This window comes from Tupaia chinensis, unplaced genomic scaffold (genome assembly GCF_000334495.1).
Source record: "Tupaia chinensis unplaced genomic scaffold, TupChi_1.0 Scaffold000622_1, whole genome shotgun sequence".
Taxonomy (NCBI): domain Eukaryota; kingdom Metazoa; phylum Chordata; class Mammalia; order Scandentia; family Tupaiidae; genus Tupaia; species Tupaia belangeri.
The window spans coordinates 7,194,886-7,213,948 of record NW_006160142.1 but is presented as its reverse complement, the minus strand read 5'-3'; the positions used below and the strand labels follow the sequence as shown (position 1 = coordinate 7,213,948).

Below are 19,063 nucleotides of genomic sequence, written 5' to 3'. Positions count from 1 at the left end.
CCTCATTCTGTTTCTAAGAGTTTTATCACGAGGCATGAAAGGCTCTCTCACTTTGCTTTTCTTCAAAAAGTTCTTGGAAAATATGTCTTATAAAGACTATACATGAATTTCAATTTTTTTTTTTTAAAGAGAGGTTTTTGGTATAGGGTGCACAGTACTTGCTGGATAGATAGAGACAGAGAGACAGAAAGCAAGAAATCAACCCCTGGGGAGATGAGCATACCACAATCCCTTCTCCTTTATTCTCTTCTTGGGGACACAGGTACACATGCCCAATGTAAGTTTAAAGCCACCAGGTCTGGGACTCAAACCATGGTCAACCATGTGGAAATGCAGTGATGTAACTATTATGCCATCTACTGGTCCTAGATTTTAATTTTTTTGCATGAAAATAAACGCAGTTTAATTTTTCCACCAACTTTTTAAAAAAGAATTATCTATTTAATTTTATGTATCATCATCATCGTCATCATCATTATTATTAATTTGATCAGAGAAAGACAGAGAAGGAAAGTGATAAAGCAAGCTACCAAGTCAGGGACTCGAACCATGGTTGGCCATGTGGGAGTCCAGTACCTTAACCACCATTTCACCTGCCGGCCTCCCACCAATTTTTTAAAGTCCCCTCTTAGTTCCTGGACCTCAGAGTCAAGTAGTCCCTCGAGTATTTGCTAGTGAATGACTTGGATGGCCTCCATTTGTTCATCTGCTTTGATAATTATCCCTGAACAATCCCTCTGGCCAGTAGAATGAGGTACTCCATCAACCTCAGTGTTGCTTGCTTGTGATTTGTGGGTGGGAAAGGAGTTATCCGAAAAGGTGGTGTGCTTGCTCCAGCACATATACTAATATTGGAGCAAAACAGTAAAGTTAGTGTAGACCCTGGGCAAGGATGATACACGAAGTTTTGAATCATTCTATATATTCTATCTTAATTGTTCTCACTACACCACACACAAACACACACACGCACACACACACACACACACAAAGTAATTATGTGAGGTAATGGTCATATTAATTAGCTTCTTTATAGTGATTGTTTCACAATGCATACATATATAAAACATCAAGTTGTGACACCTGCAGGTGGTGTATTGGTTAAGGTGCTGAACTTCCACATGGCCAACCACAGTTCGAGTCCTGGATCCAGGGACTTGCTTCCTTTGTTTGTTTTTGGAGAGGTTTTTGCTGTAGGGCACGTGCGCTCACCAGGAAGACAGAGAGAGACAGAGAGACAGAAAGTGAGAAATCACCCCATAGGGGGGATGGCCACGCTGCAATCCCTTCTCCTCCATTCTCCTCTCGAGATCTTGAGGATGCATGTACATGCACCCAGTATGAGTTTAAGCCATCAGGTCTGGGACTCGAACCATGGTTGACTACATGGGTGCCCAGCAACATAGCCATTATGCCAACTGCTGGTCCCTGGGGGCTTGAAACTCACACCGGATACATGCACATGTGTGCCCAAAATCCCAAGAGGAGAATGGAGGAGAAGGGAATGTGGTGTCACTAACTCCCCTGGGTGGGGGATGTGATTTCTCACTTTCCCTCTCATTGTCTCTCTCTGTCTCTCTCCAGCGAGCCCAGCACCCTATGTCAAAAACATTAAGAAAAAAATCAAGTTGTATACATTAAATGTACAATTTTTGTCAGTTATACCGCCATGAAGCTGAGGGAGAAAAACAAGGGTGACACCAACTGCCCAAAACTATGGTTGCCACAGTCTCCTGTTCTCGTGTCCCTCCCTTTCGATACATAGATCTTTGGCTTATGTATATTAAATTGAACATTATATTGTAAAAAAAAAAAAAAAGAAAGAAAAGAAAAAAAAATCAAAGCCTTCTATATCTTAAGAGGTTTTTTTTTTTTTTCTGAGAGAGATTTTTGCTATAGGGTGCACGTGCTTGTTGGAGAGACAGAGAGACAGGACATTCGCTTCTTGGGATTTGGGGCATGCATGCACATGCACCCAGTATGAGTTTTTTTTGGGTTTTGCTTTTTTCCCGTCCAGTATGAGTTTTAAGCCACCAGTTCCAGGACTCAAACTGTAGTCGACTACATGGGAACCTAGCGATGTAGCTATTATACCATTTGCTGGTCCTTCCATGTCTTAGATTTTTCAATAGATGGAACCATATAGAATAACTGGCATTAAGAACCTTCTGAGTTTTTTCCTGAAGTCATACCACTGACATAAGAAATCTGAAGTTTTTTTTGAGAGATTTTTGCTATAGGGTCTGTGCGCTTGCCAGAGAGACAGAAAGCGAGAAATCACCCGTGGGGCGGGGGCAGATAGCCACACAGCAATCTGTTCTCCTCTTGGGATTTTGGGCATATATGCACACACACCCAATGTGTGTTTCAAGTCACCGGGTTCAGGACTTGAGCTACAGTCAGCCACATGGGAGTCCAGCACCTTACAAATACTATGCCACCTCCTGCTGCCCCTCCCCCCAAACTGAAGTTTTTTTTGAGCAAATATAGACTAGAAAAAGGTGCCAATGTGTCATCGCAGTGAATATCACAACCAAAATAAATGTTCTTAATCAATACAATTAGCTGAATTTGGGGCTAGGAAAATCAGCCTGTTTACACACTTAATCATCTTCTGTAGGTAAGAAGTTGAGAGATTTTCCAGGTGAATGATGGTCATGATAAATATATCTCTGTCTTGTGGACAATGAAATGATTCAACAAATGCCATATGTAGTGTTTAACTCTCAAGGAGACCGACGGCCTAGTTGGAACACATCCTATTTGATGTGCCTACTGGAGGGTGGAATGAACAGATTGCTGGTAATAGCTCACTCCACATATTGTCTGTCAGACACACAGTGCCAGGTCAAGTACTGGCCACATGCAATATGAACACCATTATTTTCCTACTTCTCTGAGTCACTACAAAGCTTCAGAGAGGAACAAAGAGAATGAGTACAACAACCCTATCCATGACAATAAATTGTGGTATTATATCTGACCATTTTATTATGATGACTAATTTAGAGTGGTGCTGATTTTAAAATGGACAAATAATATCAGTTGCAATTTTAAGTGTTTATAATGGAAGCACTTTGATGCAATTACCAGTGATTTTTCCACCATGAAATTTTATAATTCAATATATGCTGAAGAGGCATGCCATTGTAGCAATATATATGTATTAAACTACTCTTAGATGAGAGATACTGCCCTAGTGTAGGTGATAAGACTGAAATGAAGGTGGAAAAATGGGTGATAAAGTCCAAGTTCTACTAGTGGTCTAGTTGATTGCTGCAAGTTGCAGTTAGGGTACTGAAAATGTATACCATTGGGAATGCATGAACGACGCAGTAACACTACATGAAGTGTGGTATGGGGACCTGCAGAATCTGCGTCACCTGGGAGCTTGTTAAAAATACAAATTATTTGGTCCCACCTCAACCTACTAAATTAGAAATTCTGGGAGCTTGGCCAGAAATCTGTGTTTTACAAGCCTTCCAGGTGCTTCCAGTGCATGCTAAAGTTTGAGAGGGACCATCCTAATCAGTTATGAGCACTCTCCTGATGGCTTGTGAAACAGCCCAAGAAGTAGGACTTGAGGATATAGAAGTACATATCTCTTCCAGCAATAAACCAACTTAATAGACCTCCACTATTACAATGACTTCTTTCACCTATACCTCAAACCTATTATTTATGTTTGCTGAGTTGAAATAATCCCAGTTTCCTCATCAATTAAAAAAAAAAAGCTTCTCAGGTTACTTCTAGAGTTTCATATTCAGTTATATTTAAGTAATGCCATGTAACTTACATGATGCTTTACAAAGGCATTTCTGCTGTATACATATATTCTTCTTTCAAACTTCATTTTTTCAGCTCAGTCACAATGGCACACTCTGCTATGATGCTGTGTTCCACAGGCCAAGACCACATGGGAGGTCTGGGTTTGATTTCAATGAGTCTGTCCTAAAAGCTGTACATGGTGGCATGTGCCTATATTCCCAGCTGGGAGGCTGAGGCAAGAGGATTATGATAGTGGGATTCTGTCTAAAAAAAAGTTCTAGGGCCAGATAGGTGGCATGGTGATTAAGGTGGCTGGATCCCATATGGCCAACTGTGTGGTTCAAGTCCCAGACTTGGTCACTTGAAAAACATACCAGGCATTGGGGCTAGCAGGTGGCATGGTGGTTAAGGGCGCTGGACTCCCACATGGCCAGCCCCAATTCAAGTCCTGGATCTGGCAGCTTGCTTTCTCACTTTCTCTCTCTCTCTCTCTCTCTCTCTCTCTCTCTCTGTCCCTCTCTGGTCAAATTTAAACAAATAAATAAAGTTAAATAATTCTTTTAAAAAAAAGAGGGGAAGAAAGAAAGAAAGAAAGAAAGAAAGAAAGAAAGAAAGAAAGAAAGAAAGAAAGAAAGAAAAACTTACCAAGCATGTATGTGTGCGTGCCTAAAACTGACAGGAGAATGAAGAAGGAACTGTGCTGTAATCATCCCCTCGGGAGGTGTTTTCTTACTCTCTCTGTTTCCAGTGAGTGCATGTATGTACCCCACAGCAATTTTTTTTTAATTCTTTTTTTTTTCACTGTTTTTTATCTCCCCTCCCACAAAGCTGGGAGGCTCAATAGTCAGGCAAGTAGTAGTAAGGCAAGTTTCTTTCAGCATGTACATTAGCCAAAGCTGCATTCACTCTTTATTGTTCATAAATTAAATTGTAGGAGGATAGTTTTTGGATCAGTGATTGATCATAATTGGAAAATATTTAATAAAACTATATTATAATCAATACCCTTTTTCTAGGAGCAGCAGAAGGTATATAAATGGTGACCCGAGGGACCAGCAGTTGGTGTAATGGGTATGTCGCTGGACTCCCATGTAGTCAACCACGGTTCAAGTCCCGGACCCGGTGGCTTAAACTCACACTGGGCACGTGTGCACGCATGCCCAAGATCCTGAGAGGAGAATGGAGGAGAAAGGATTGCAGTGTGGTCAACCTCCTGGGGGATGAGTTCTCTCTTTCTGTCTGTCTTTCTGGTGAGCACACGCTTCCTATAGAGGAAAAAATAAAACCTCTCCAAAAAAAAAAAAAAAAAAACCCCACCAAAAAAAAAAAAAAAAAAACTGGCGACCTGAAGGTTGATAATAATTTAGCATCTAGTTAAGGATAACATATAAACTTGAAAAAATAAATTATGAAATCAGATCCTAACACAAGCGCTATCCCTAGGCACTATATTTTTAATTGGAAAATTCTGTGAAAAGAAAGCAATCACTGGAGTGGTAGTCTGGTAAGACTTCATTCAAGGTTTCTTCCCTGAGCATATGTTCAGGGAATACCTGCTCTAGGAAGGGCCCTGTGCAGGTGCTGAAAAGGCTTTTGAGAAAGGCAATTCAAGGGGCAGGAATAGAACAAGCACAGAATATGACAAGTTTACATACCAGATCTGGTTCCTTTCTCTTTGCACATCTCCAAGGAAATTTCAATTCATGATTGACCACTTGCCAAACCCTGGATAGGAGGCCCTTGGAAGGTCTTTATGTTAATGTACTAGATGGATGATTTTGTTGTTTAAGCTTGGAGCAATGGGTTATGCCCTACCAGCTTGTTAGAATGGCTTTGCATAAACATCAAGACTGATGATCAGGCCAGCTGGTGGCAGCTGGATCCCACATGGCCAACTGCATAGTTTGAATCTTGACCCGGTGGCTTGAAAAGCACACTGGGGGACCACCAGATGGCATAATGGCTATGTCGCTGGACTCCCATGTAGTCAACTGCAGTTGGAGTTCCAGACCCGGTGGCTTAAACTCACACTGGGTGCATGTGTGTGTGTGCCCAAGATCCCAAGAGGAGAATGGAGGAGAAGGGATTGCGGTGTATCCGTTCCTCCCTTGGGGGTGATTTCTCATTTTCTGTTTCTCTGTCTTTCTGGTGAGTGCATGCGCCCTATAGCAAAAACCTCTTTAAAAAAAAAAAAAGGCACACTGGGCACATGTGTATGATGCTCAAAATTGAGAAAAGAGGGAGATATGGAGGAAAAGGGATTGCAGCATGGCCATTCATCATTTCTCACTTTCTCTCTCTTTATGGAGAGTGCATGTGCAAATTTGAAAAAAAAGAAAAAAGGATTGAGGATGAGAGCCAGCTTTCATGATTAGGGTCCAGAGTTTCAGGTGCCATGGATGGTCATATAGCAGAAGGTAACCCATGTGACCAGACGTTCGTAAAAGCTTTGAACTCTGAGGCTTGGACTAGGTAGAGACATTCAACAAATGATATCTGCTAGACAGATAGCATGTCTGTGTGGCTCCAGATGGAGAAAAACTGGAAAGCCTGTATCTGATCTCTTTAGATTCCACTCAGTGCAGATCTTTTTTTTTGCTGCTTTTGCTCTGTATCTTTTGTTGTAATGATATAATCTCATAATGACCCTTATGATTCCTGGGGCCAATTGGTGGAGTGGTGGTTGAGGCACTGGATCCCACGTGGCCTATTCCAGTTCTACTCCCAGGCCCAGCAGCTTGACAAACACTCTGGGCACATATGTGTGTGTGTGCATGTCCAAAATCCCGAGATGAGAATGGAGGAAAGGAGACTGGAGAGTGGCCATTTCCTCCGGAGGGTGATTTCTCACTTTCCCTCCCCCTTTCTTCCTCTGTCTGTCTCTCTCTGGTGAATGCACATGACCTACAGTAAAAACTAAACAGACAAACAAAAAACCAGAGCCTTATAATTCCTGCTAATAAATATCAAATGTGGGGTGGTCAGAGGCTGAAACCTATGTCATATTACAAGATGCAAAATACACTTTTCTTGATTGGTGAATTCAGGTAAGAGTATGTAGATGCTCATTGCACTAGTCTTTTAAGTGTCCTCTAAGTTAGAAAAAATTTCAATATAAACTTACAGGGGCCAGATGGTGGTGCAATGATGGTGCAGCTGGACCCACATGGGAAAGTCCCCAGTTTGTGTCCCAGGACCTCTCTTGTGCATGCTGAGTAAGGGTGCATGTCTGTAGCCCAGGCTGAGTGAGGCTGAGGCTGGGGGTAAATTACAGCTTGAAGACCCCTGGAGTGCCTACCTCTCTCCCTAGCTCTGTGTTTGTGTCTACCTCTCTCCCTAGCTCTCTCTCTGTGTGTGTGTGTGTGTGTGTGTGTGTGAGAGAGAGAGAGAGAGAGAGAGAAGTAAATTCAAAAGGAAAGAAAAGAAAAAGATACATACATTTACAGAAATATGAATAATATCAGATAAATAGTACTCAAGAAAAGTTAGTAATTAAAAAGTCAATTATATGCATTCATGGACATATGTTTACAAAGAATTATAGAATCGTATGTTGTTTTACACTTCACTGTTTAAATGAATCTATCTCTTCTTATTTTGTCTATATGTGTGTTTTCTATTATGCTTTGACCACAATCTCCTGCCTCAGACAGATGGGGGCCCTGAGTCCCTGGGCTGGAAGTGGGCATGAGGCCATGTTGAATGGAGCCAAGAGGATGATTACCAGGTCAGTTTCCTATGGAGTTTCTGGGTCAGTAGTGCCAAGACCAATAGTCTGAGGTCAGGGTGCCAAATTTGACAGGACAATGAGAAGAGGAAACTCTAATTCAAAGCTGATCGGTTTGACAGAGAGGACATGCAAAGAGAGTTCAAGCAGGGAGGAAGACAGACAAGCCAAGAATGGTCCCTTGAGGTAAAAAAAAAAAAGTACACAGCAGCAATTTTTTTTTTTTTTGAAGTGATTCCTAACACACCTGAAGGAGGGAGTGTGTCCTGAGTGACACAGCTGGAGAGTGGACAAATGAAAGCTTGTAGAGTTTTCACCCAGCCTGAAATTAAATGAATATTCACATTTATTTTCTTTCAGCATTTTTTATTATTTGAAGTTTTATGTTTAATTAATATCTCTGTTAGAAAATTACATAGGCTACATATATATATAGGTAAGATTGGTTTATATTATGGTAGCTGCCTTAGATTTTACAAATAAGATATTTATAGTGTTTAAGAACACAAATCTGAGGGCCAGCATGTGGCATGGGAGTTAGGACACTGAACTCCCACATGGCTGACCATGTGTTATTTTTTACTTCCCCCCTCTGTCTCTTTCTGGTGTGCATACATGTCCTATGACAAAAACGAAACAAAACAAAACAAAAAAACCAACAAATTTGGAGTAAGACTGCTAGAGTCCAAATTTTGGCTCTAGCATTTCACAATAATAGTAGTATTTCCATGTTATTTAACCTCTTGATGTAGCTCAATTTTTCTCTTCTATAAAATGCAGATTAAAATACTACCTACTTCGGGTCAGCTAGGTGGCATAGTAGTTAAGGTGGCTAGATCCCACTTGCCAATTGCATGGTTGGAGTTCTGGACCTGGTAGTTTGAGAAATGTGCTGGGCACGTATGTGTGTACCCAAAAATCCCAACAGGAGAATGGAGGCGAAGGGATGGTGGTGTGGCCATCCTCCCTGGGGGATGATTTCTCACTTTCTCTTTCTCTCTCTCTCTGGTGAGTACATGCATCCTATAGCAAAACTGAAATATATATACACATGTATATACACATACACAGATATACATGTATATTTATAAAATATGTTAATATGTATATAAGTATATACATTTAGCTCCAGGGAAATGAATTGTGGCACAGAATTAACACAACCTCTGCAATGTTTATTTCTTCTGAGAAAGAGAGAGAGAAAGAGAGATAGGCATCCTCAACAAGGTCCTCATGACATGATCTAGAAAGAGAGGGAAAGTAAGAAAGCACCCCCGCCCCCTGTGGGAGATAGTAATGCTACAATCCCTTCTCCATTTCTTCTTTTGGAATTTTTAGACACACACACACACATCAGTCTGGTGTTTTCCTAGCTGCCAGGGTGGGGACTCAAACCACTCAGGTGGCCACGTGGGATTCAGCCGCCTTAATCACCATGCCACTAGCTCGCACTAAATTTGTACTTGAATTCCATTTTACCATAAACTTTTTGAAGTTCCCTTGTATAATTGTAACATAATGCTGGTATATGTTTTTGTGTTACCAAAGATATCAAAATACCATTGACAAATTAAATGTGAAATAAATGCCCTTGACAGTAATTTATGTTCCTTTCCGCCAACTGAGGACAACAGGAAGGAATAAGTTGCTGGATTGATGATAGTGTTCATAACCTGACTCAACAAAGTTAAAAAAAAGTCAGTACTAAACTTGTAACAACCAAAAAGTAGTACAAGTTGAAACAAGGCGTCTTCAAAAATTTTATGGCCATGTGTATTCTGAGAAAACTATGTGAGGATTTCAAAACTATTTTCACCAAAATACTTTAATTCCATTTTTTCCATGAGCTTTTTGAAGTTCCCTCATAAAACTTTATTAGAAGGAACTTTTCTCTGTAGTTTGACCTTCCTTCCCTACATCAGTGCTGTTAGAATTTTATTTTGAAAAGAGAAATCTGATATCATCCCCTTGATTGAAAAAAAATGAAGTTCCATTGTACCATCTTGCCTATAGTATAAAGGTCAACTTTGGATTTCTTCTCAATAGGACTTCAATTTTCATTTTCACCACTGGCCATCTTAGCAAACTAAGGCCTTTAGCCACATGAATTACTCATGCTTCCCCAAATGCTCTATACTTTTCTATACTTTGATGTTTTGCTTCTGTTTTGTTTGTTTGTTTGTTTGTTTTTTCCACCTGAAATGCCTAGCACTTCCCTTCCCCATTGAACACCTACTTTTCATTCAATGTCTGTCTTTAAAAATCACCTTTTTGGGAAGCCTGTCTCGACTTTCCAGTATAACTGAATTTTATTTCTCTCTCAAATAGCACATATCTTATCATGTTTTAGAGTCATCAGACTGAAGCCCTTAGCAGACTTATGAAGTCCGTGAGGGTTTATGTGTCAAAATTGTTATTCACCTTATCTCCAGTGCTTGGCATGTAGTAAATACTCAAGATGTGTATTCATTGAATGAACAAAGAAAAGGAACTAAATAAACAGGAGGTTCTTATACTGGACAAAATACCTTGGATAAAATTTTAGACTGACATTACAACTAAAGCATGTGAATATAGCACTTCTCATAATCTCAGGAAGCATCAGATGTTACTAAAAGATTATTTTCGAAATATACAAAACGTGTTGGTAAATGTTAATTTTCTTTTTTAAGAGAGATTTTTGCTATAGGGCACATGTGTTCACCAGAGAGGGACGGGGTGGGGGGGGAGGAAAATAAGAAAGCAAGCCTCTAGATAAAGGACGCGAACTGGGGTCAGCCATGTGGGTGTCCAGTGTCTCAGCCCACAAGCTACCTGTTGGCCACCACAGTGATTTTTGAAGAGGCTAACTGAATTTTATCAAAGATAAGTGAAAGGCATAAGTTCTGATTTGGTATCCATTTTGCTTTTATTAAATAAAATGAGTAGTTTCAAATGCTTATAGGATCTAAATAAATGTTTATTGATTAAGTGTTAGTGAAAATTGGTTTGTGTAATAGTTTATGATGATGGACTACATGAGCATTTGAAACATTTGTGCTCTCCGGTTCTGACACTGAAGTAGTAACCCTACTAGAATTCTATAATCCATAAACCAGACTTGTACACTCAGGATGTCACAGTCATGTACCAGTTTGTCTTAATTTGCATAAAATTTATGGTCATACTCTTGCATAACGAAACAATATATACCTTATATGTGTTAGATATAAATTTCTTTTTTTTTCTATATCTCCTGCTGTTACTTAATTAAAATAGGTGGTTGTCACAAAAAAAAAAAAAAAATTGGTTTGTGTATAGAGCTTCCAGTTTTTGCTTTTAGTTGGGGACACAGATAAGAGAAGCACAAGTAACAGGTGCCCCCATAGTCACTTTAATTTTATTTTTTCTTTTAAAATAATGTCAGAGCTAGCAGGTGACATGGTGGTTAAGGCACTGGACTTCCAACGGGCTGACCAAAGTTTGAGTCCCGGATCTGGTAGCTTGAAACTCATGCTGTGCACATGTGCGTGTGTGCCCAAAATCTCAGGAGAAGAATGGAAGAGAAGGGATTGCACCACAGTCATCCCCTCTGAAGGGTGATTTCTCACTTTCCCCTCTCACTGCCTCTATCTCTCAGGTGAGTGTACACTCCCTATAGTGAAAACCTAAAAAGTAAATAAATAAAAGTAGGGGCTGCAGGTGGTGTGGTGGTTAATGTGCTAAACTCCCATACAGTTGACCATGGTTCAAGTCCAGGACTTGGCTTGCTTACTTGCAGGTTTATAACCCAAGTATAGCAGGCATATTATATTCTTGCTCATGATCTTGGGCTGCTGAAGCTGAGGCTGAGGCTGAAGCTGGGAGGTGGATTGCAGGATCAAGACCCTGTTGGTGGTGCTGCCCCTTTGTCTCTCTCTGTCTCTCTCACTCATCAAATAAATAAATAGATAAACTTTAAAAATATAATGTCTTTTAATAAGTTACATTTCTTCTTTTTTGTTTTTTGGACTTTTTGCTATAGGCACATGTGCTCGTTGGAAAGACAGAGAGAGATGGAGAGAGAGAAAGTACATAGAATAGTATCATGATTGCCACACTGCAATCCCTTCTCCTCCATTCTCCTCTTGGGATTTTGGGCACACATGCACATGTGCCTGGCATAAATTTTAAGCTGCCAGGTCCAGGAGTTGAACCATGGTTGGCCATCTGGGAGCCCAGTGTCTCGACTACTATGCTGCCTGCTGGCTCCCATTTCTTCTTAAAAATCAATTTCTGAGGTTGGCCCTGTGGCCAGGTGTTTAAGGGAGCTGATCCCACATGGCTGACCATGTGGTACAAATCCTGAATCTAGTAGCTTGAAAAACATGTGGGGCACATGTGTGTGTGTACCCTAAATTCCAACAGCATGGAGAAATGGAGGAGAGAGGATAATGGTGGAGCATGCCCTATTGGAAAAGCCTTTCTCTCCCTTTCTTTCCCTCCTTGTCTTTCTCTGGCGAGCACGTGTACTCTCTGGCAAATTCATTTTTTAAAAAATCAAGTTCTGTAAATGAAAGCTATGAAACATTAATTATTTGGGGATGCCCTGTAGCACAGAGGTAAGGCACTGCTCAAAAGAAGCCAGATCCCACATGTCAATCACCGCAGCCCAGTCAGCCTGAAGCTCACAGGGCATGAACATGAAAGTCCAGGATCCCATGGGCTGGAGGACTGGAGATAGGATAGTGTTATGAACAGATCCTTTGGAGTGTGAGTGCACAGTTCTCTCTCCTTCTCTCTCACTCTCTCTCATGCTCACACACTCTATCATAAATTTTGAAAATTAATTGTTTGAACACTAATGCTGTTCACTCCAGTAATATAAGGTATATACTATGTGCAAGACACTGCAGGTCACTGATAATATGTATTTCTCAGTTAAAAAAATTAATTAATACCTTGCACTAACAGACCATAGAAGTCAAACTACATGAAACAATTTTATGGCATGTTGTTAATATACTTACCAGTTCTGTTTCTTCATGATATTCTACCAAAAGTTTAAGCTCCTACTAGTTTGAAAATAATTGCTATCTTGAATGACTGTTGAAAAAAAAAAGAACTTTAGAAATGGTTCTAGGCATGATCTACACTTCTCACACGCAGTCCTGTACTCCGTAGCTGGCTTTTTAATTGCCCAAATCTCTTTCTTTCTCTCTCTCTCTCTCCTTGGCTAGCACACACGCCCTGAAATTGAAAAATAAAAAGAGAAACAGGTTAGGTATTGAGAAGGATAAATATCATTAAATGCTGGCTGAGAAAAATAAGATTATGTATTCCTCTATGCTCTTCTCTGAAAAATAAATTATATAGACTGGGGAAAAGCTATCTTGAGTGCTATTTATTTTGTGACCTCAGTATCTTGGAGCAAATCCTATAGTTTTTCAAATTCACTGGTGAACAAGAATCTGGTTATTATCTCCTCAAGGTCATTAGTTAATTGGAATAGTTCTCAGAAGTTGCTCAGCTGTGAGCACTTGCCAATCGTAGCTATTTAAACTAGCCACCATGATAGAAGGAAGACTTTGATCTATTGACTGAAGAGTGCCCATCATTGCAAGGCACTGCCCCAGACCCAAGGATATAAGGATGAAGGAAACAAGCATTCAGGAGATGAACATAGAGGCAAATACATGCCTTTCAGAGCAAGTTACAGAAATAAATGAGAGATAAGATAATATGCAGGCACAATGGAGGGAGTGGTCAACTCCACCTGAGGTAAAAGAATGCTTCACAGGGAGATAACACTTGACTCCTGAGGGACAGTGAAGGGGAACTGCTAGCAAGCAGGAAAGGACATTGTTGACAGAGATGGCAGAATGTGTAGAGACACAAGCACATGGACTAGTACCATGATTTTGAGATGGTTCATTTCATCTGGAACACAGAATTAGGGCATTTGAGAAGAGCAATTGATACTGGCCTGAAAGAAAGGTCCCCTCTCACTTCTCTGCCATCTGTTTCTGACTTTCCTTTCCCTTCACAGTTGAGACTTAGGACGACAGAGCACCAAGTCCACTGGTCTAAGCAGATGTCCAGTAGGGGATGAAACCAGTAAGCCCATTTTACAACCAAAAAACTAATGCTCAAAAAATTACGCAACCTACCTAATTTATCTCTCTCACTGTGTTATGTTTTTCTTAAAACTATGATGGGTAATTAACTTACATACCTTCTGTGTTCTTAGTTGAGTTTAAAAGTTTTATAAGCTCCAGAGGACCTAAACTCTTCTCTCTCTCTCTCTCTTTTTTTTTTTTTGAGAGGTTTTTGCTATATGGCGCTTGTGCTCGCCAGAAAGACAGAGAGAGACAGAGAGACAGAAAGCGAGAAATCACCCCCAGGGGGGATGGCCACACCGCAATCCCTTCTCTTCCATTCTCTTCTTGGGATCTTGGGTTCGCATGCACACGCACCCGGCGTGAGTTTAAGCCACCAGGTCCAGGACTCGAACTGTGGTCGGCTACATGGGAGTTCAGTGACATAGCCATTATGCTAACTGCTGGTCCCAACTCTTTTCTTTTGACAAATTTTTGTTCTAGGACACGTATGCTCCCGAGAGAGAGAGAGAGAGAGAGAGAGAGAGCGCACGCATTCAATCATCCTAAAGGGGGATGGACACACCTAAATCTCTTTTCTTATTCTCCTCCATTTGGGGCACTCATGCACACATGCCCGGCCTGAGTTTCAAGCCTCCAGGTCTGGGACTTGAACTGTGGTTGGCCACATGGGAGTTCAGAACCTTAACCACCATGCCACTTGTTGGCCCGAGAGGGCCTAATATCTTATTCATTAGATCAGAGAGACATGTAAAAAAAAAAAAAAAAAAATCTGTGAGTGGGAAGCAGGTGTGTGTGTGCCCAAAATCCTGAGAGGAGAATGGAGGAGAAGGGATTGTGGCGTGGCCACCTCTTTGGAGAGGTAATTTTTCACTTTCCCTCTCTCTGTCTCTCTCCAGTGAACACACGTGCTCTATGGAAAAACAAAACAAAAGAAAACAAAACAAACCTTAAAAAAAAAAGTGTGAGAGGTTGTATATTTTTATGACATTAAAAGGACGGTCTTACAGGGCCAGCAGATAGCTTGGTGGTTAGGGTGGTGAATTCCCACAGAGTTGACTGCAGTTTGATTCCCAGACATGACAGCTTGAAAATCACTCTGGGTGCATGTGCATGTGTGCCCAAAATCTTGAGAAGAAAATAGAGGAAAAGGGATTATGGTGTGGCCATATACCTGGTGGTGGGGCGGGGGTAATTTCTCAATGGCAAGCACATGTGCCCTATGGCAAAAATGTAAAGAAAAGAAAACAATATTCCCAAGGCAGTGGTGCCATTCTTTTTTTTTTTTTCTTTTTTTAAACTTTGTTGAGACACATTTCACATTCCATACAACTCAAAAGTTATTTTTCAATGGCTTTTACTATGTTCAAAGTTGTGCATCTATTACCACAATCAATTTTAGGATATTTCAATTTTCTCAAAAAAAAACCCTTAAGTTATAACTCCCATCCCCTTTCCAGTCTCTCCAGCTGTAGGCAATCACTAATCTAGTTGTTTTTTTTCTCTATAGATCTGTCTCTTCTGAATATTTCATATAAATGGAATCACAAAATATGTTGTCTTCTGTGACTTTCACTAAGTATCACGTTTCAACCATATTGTAGCATATTTATCAGTACTTTATTCTTTTTTATCGATAACTAATATGGTATGTATATACTGTACATTATTCATTCATTAGTTGATAGACATTTAGATTATTTCCATTTTTAAAAAAAGATTTTTGTTATAGGGTGTGTGCGCTTACCAGAGAGACAGAAAATGAAAAATCACCCCCCTGGGGAAATGACCACACAGCAATCCTCTCTCTATTCTCTTAGGATTTTGAGCATGCATGCACACACACCCAGTGTGAGTTTCAAGCTGCAGGTCTGGAACTCAAATTGCAACTGATCATGTTAGAGTCCAGCTGCCTTAACCACACCACCTGCTGTCCCTATTTCCAATTATTTTTATTTTTTACATTATTTTATTTTTAAACTTTTATTTAGTTTTTTTTTTAAAAAAAGAATTATTTTATTTAACTTTATTTATTTATTTACTTATTTATTTATTTGACCAGAGAGGGACAGAGTGAGTGAATGAGTTAGTGAGAGAGAGAGAGGGAAAGTGAGAAAGCAAGCCACCAGGTCTGGGACTCAAACCACGGTCAGACATGTGGGAGTCCAGCACCCTTAACCACCACACCACCTGCCGACCCCTATTTCTTTATTTATTTTTATTTGACCAGAGAAAGACAGAGTGAGAGGGAAAGTGAGAAAGCAAGCCTCTGGATCAGGAATTCGAACCATGGTTGGCCATATGGGAGTCCAGGTAACCACCATACCACCTGCTGGCCCCAATTTCCAATTATTTTTAAAGTTTGTTTATTTTTTCCATGAGTGAGAGAGACAGGGAGAGAGATAGAGATGAAGACAGAGACAGAGAGTCAGCATCCCTACTAGGGTCTTCATGTGGCAATCCACCCTTAGCTTCAGGCAGTCGCAGATCATGGGCACACACTCTGGTGTGTTCAGGGAGGTCACTAGATGTGAACTCAAAACTTTCCCATATGGGTCAACTTTACAGAGTGTTGCCTTTTGCTGTTATACCATCATCTGGTCCCGTTTTTCTACTTTTTGGTTATGATAAACAATGGTGCCATTCTGCCCTATATTTGTGTTAGTTTTATTGTAGTAGTTTATGATTAACTTTGCAAATCCATGCTTAAAAATATTTGTCAAGGGGGCAGTAGATGGTGTAGTGGTTATGTCGCTAGACTCCCATATGGCAGACTGCTGAGTCGTGGACCTGTTGGCTTGAAAATTACGCTGGGCACATGTGTGTGCATGCCTAAGATCCTGAAGGAGAATGGAGGAAAAGGGATTGGAGTGTGGCCACCCTGCTGAGGGGGGTGACTTCTCACTTTCCCTCCCACTGTCTCTTTCTCTCTCTCTCTAGTAAATGTGCATGCCCTAAGGCAAAAACCTCTTTTAAAAAAATTGTCAAAAAGGAGCCTGGCTCAGAGTGATTCTATTATCTCCTACAGTGTAGATCAAGATAGACAGGGTAGAAAGAGATATAAGAAATTTAGGTATATGTAGTGTTGTGAATGTATACCCTTCCTTGGGGGAATCCTGCATTCTAAAAGGGAGAATCATTTTCTAGTAATTTCTAGATGGGACCATGGTCCATTTCAACCGTTTAGTTTCAGCTTAGAGCTAAGGCAAATAACTCAGATCTTAACCAGATGTATGTGATTTTTCCAAGTCCCTTCCTGCTAGATTTAACATTCTAAGAAAGGATGACTTCAGGCCAAATAAACGACTACATTGTATTAATACAAGAGTACGTTAAAGAAATCTTGAGAAATCTAAGTGAAAGGAGAATAGGAAACTTTTGGATTTAATCTTACAGAACATTGCAATTCAAAGACCATTAAATGGTGTCTAATGTACAATCCCTCTTTTGCCAGACAGAGAGGTTTCCTGATTGTACTCTTGAGATATTATAAAACATTTTTAAGGGCGGCGGTTAAACTAGAGAATCGTGAATTGGTAGATTTTCAAACAAGTTCCTCCAGACCTCAGTCTGGTCTAAAGTTTCCTGTTTTTACAATTAACTCCTCATGTTTCTTTGTTGGGTATGTGCGTGTGTGCATGGGTATGTGTGTGTATAAAACCTAAAGATAGACTAGGAAGCATCTGGGGCCATCTGGCTTTAGAGGGGAATCCAGATTTCTGTGAGAGCTGGGTACTAAATGTAAATTGGATAAAGAATGTAATATTAACAGAGGAGTCCTGAGATAACCCGTCAGTCACCAGTGTCCAAAATGACTTTAACCTACTTTACTTAATGTTAATACATTATGGGGTTTCATCCATGAATGAAGCACGTTAGTCTGTCTTAAAATAAACCTCAGTATAAGTGTGAATACTTCTAGGTTGTTTTGTCAAGCTTTTTAGGGATTACAAAGAAAAGTGCATGTCAGGCACTGGGCTGCTCCTGAAAGCAATGCTCCTTTTTAGTGCTTACTCTGCCTCTGTCTGCACTTCATTCACCAAATCCTCCAAAAGATTATAATGAAGAGCCATTAAGAACAGAAGGGGAGCCAGCAGGTGGTGTGGTGGTTAAGGCACTGGATTCCCATATAGTAGACTGTGGTTTGAGTTCGAACTCAGTGACTTGAAAGTCACAACAATCAGATGAATAAATAAATGCTTAAAAAAAAAAAGCAGAGGAAAGAATTGTTAGCAACTAGGGTGATTCAAGGCTCCAGTACTGGCTGGGTCACTGCATGGTTCTACTCCATACTACTTAGAGTGCCAAATGAATATGTTCTAATTTTAATTATGATGATTTTAGAAGGGCATTTATTTCTTTACTCCCCGAAGCAAGATCCTATCTTCTGTAACTGAAGTAAAGTATAAGTTACATTTCAAGTTTTTCCTGAAGATTTCTCATTTGGAGGGATTAATGATGAGAACATCATTAACATTTACAAAACACTTACTAAAAAGCTGCCATTTCATTTTACCCTAGTATGTCCCTGTTTTACACGTGTAGTAAATGAAGCACAGAGAGGTTCAGTAGCTTAACTAGGCTCTCACAGCTGGTAAGTATTGGAACCAGGCAGGAAGATTCCAGAGACTAGGCTCTTGGCTACCTAATTAAGAAATCATGCTGTTTTGACAAAAACATTTTTACTGCTAATTTAAAATATCATATAAGTACTCCAGACTTGAGATTTATGTAAATGTAAACAGCACATATTGTAACACTATAATACTATATTTATTTTCTCCAAAAAAAAAATGTTTTACATGCCCATTTTATCCCTGGAGAAAGATCTAGGGTTTTTTCTTCAAAATGAGGCAGAATAACGTTGATTTTGCTAGGGAACTGTTAGAATTATTTTGATGGTTCCAATCGTGCATAGCATAGAGATTTATCACAAATATGTAATCTGTTTATTTGTCACCCAACTTGGATGACTTCCAAATGTTTCCTTGTTTGTAGCTCTTGATTTTGTTTTAATTTTTTTTTTCATTGGCCAAGTAGTCAAAAAATAATGTCCGAATCACGTTTGTTCCAGTCAAGGAATACCAACATGTTGAATGAAAGACAGCTTTGGTTACTTAAAAATCCTACTACATTTTGCTTGCAACTTTGAAGAAAATTCACGCTGTAATGGATTGGATTTTATTTTTTAAGAAGGAAAAGGAGAATAAAAAAGGAGACCCAAGTTGTGGCTCAATCCCTTTGCCATTTGCAGAAACGAGTTTTCCTATTCCATTTTGCTGGGGAGGACGCATGCTTAACTGATCAAACCAAACCGTCCAAAAAAGGTTGTTTGCATCCTTCAAGTTTAAAAAAGATGGGTCTCGTTGCCTTTCCTTCACACATCAAAGAAGGCATTCGGGGAGGAAATAAACCATAATTAGGTACGATTTAGTGGGCAGACCGACCCCTTCCTCTGCCTCCCCACCCCCGCCCCCCAAGCCCTGGCAAC

General features: G+C 40.1%; 1 non-coding gene across 1 annotated transcript; it reads left to right on the top strand.

Annotated features, from left to right (window-relative positions):
- The first annotated feature begins 824 nt into the window (after window positions 1-824).
- LOC114009777 (U6 spliceosomal RNA) lies at window positions 825-927 on the top strand. The gene has a single exon (XR_003551170.1). It is a non-coding gene; the product is annotated as a U6 spliceosomal RNA (small nuclear RNA).
- The last annotated feature ends 18,136 nt before the right edge of the window (window positions 928-19,063 follow it).